Source organism: Capsicum annuum, chromosome 6 (genome assembly GCF_002878395.1).
Source record: "Capsicum annuum cultivar UCD-10X-F1 chromosome 6, UCD10Xv1.1, whole genome shotgun sequence".
Taxonomy (NCBI): domain Eukaryota; kingdom Viridiplantae; phylum Streptophyta; class Magnoliopsida; order Solanales; family Solanaceae; genus Capsicum; species Capsicum annuum.
In genome coordinates, this window is record NC_061116.1 from 210,073,263 (window position 1) to 210,075,032 (window position 1,770).

The window sequence follows — 1,770 nt, forward strand, 5'->3', positions numbered from 1 at the left end:
TTAGCTTGTACTACCTTAAATGACTCATATAACCACACTTAACACATCATAAGCTCTCTTATAACTAGGGTAATCTTGGTAATTTAGGTTCCCAAATATGGCTTACAAAATTGGGGTTTTCACATAAACGAACAATGGTTCATTTTCTAGCTTAGAAAAGTGCAGGGCATTACAAGTATCTTCCTGCCAAACATTATGAGGGTTGATACTTCTCATCCGAGTTATCCTGCCAGCGAGGGTTGACGAAATAGCTTCCTGTCAGAGAGGGTTAACTCACAGCTTGTCCTTACCCGTGGCATGGTATTAACAACCTTCCAACTGGAGTTACAGGTTGGACCTCAAATCAGTGAGAGAAGGGGCATGTTGGTTAGATGATTACCTCCCACAGTATCAGTTTTAATCTCAGTCTCAAAATAAAACTCAGTCCAGTTCTACATATTCAGGACTATCAGACATAGTCACTCAGCTCAGTATGGAAATCAGTACAGTTGCCTAGAATTTAGGACTGTCAGACACAGTCACCCAATTATCAGTTATACAGTATCAGCTATTCAGTTAATCAATTGAGTAGTATTCAGAATTAGTGTTCAGTGTATCACGATTTCAGTTACAGTATACGTATTCATGCATGTACTCTTATTCAGTCATACTCATGTTACTCAGTTATTATTGTTCATGCATATGAACCCATGCATTTCAGCCTACCTCACTGAGCATACCATTACATTCAAAGTACTAATGTATGCTTTTTGCACTATGATGTCTTATATTATAGGTTTCGATGCACGAGCTCCAGAGCACCCTCAGTAGACCAGATTTTCAGCATTTAGCATAGTGATGAGTCCTCATAGTTCGAGACATGATTATTATTTATAGTATTTCAGTTTATGTTAGTAGGCAGAGTTAGTTGGGGACTTGTCCCATCAACTCCACAGTTCAGATAGTTAGAGGCTTCCCAGACTAGAGTATTTCAGATAGTTATTCAGATTTTAGTATTTTGTTCAGTTTTGGTATTTAATACCACATTCAGTATTATTCAGTATTATTCAATATTATTCACAGATTGAACCTTATGGCATATTTTCACCTAATTCCGCATATTATTCAGCATTATTATTCTGTTATTGCAGCAAGTATCAGTCATGGGTTAGCATGTGATCCTTCAAGATTATGAGCATCGTGTAACGTTTAGGGTACAGACTCGGGGCATTACAAACTTGATATCGGAGCCTAAGGTTCAATATAGTCCTAGAAAGTCTGGAAGCTACTTATAGTAGTCTTGTGCATGGGTATGTTACACTCCACACTTATGAACAGGAGGCTGTGAGATGTTTTAGGAACAGTTTCCCTTCTTTTAGTATTCACGTCGTGAGAGCAAGCATGAGCTCCAGTTATACTCTCTTTCTAATCCTAGTTTCTCTTCTGTTTACAGAATATGCCTCTAAAGAAGACTTAGGAAAGAGGAATGAGAGATCAGTCTACCCCTCATCTCGTCCATCCAAATCGTTTGGGAAAGCATGTCTCCTACGCGGAGTTTAGAGTAGCCTTTACTACCCTAGCTCATTCATTGGCAACGCGGAATGAACAGCCAAATGCGGTTCCGACTAACACAGTGGCCAATACTGCTGCTGCCAGGATTCAGGACTTCACCCGAATGAACCCTCCGTCTTTCATAAGGTCTAAGTCAGATGAGGACCCTCAGGAATTTCTTCACCAAGTGCGGAAAATTACTGATATTATGGGGGTGACTGCTGTTGAGAGCACTGAGTT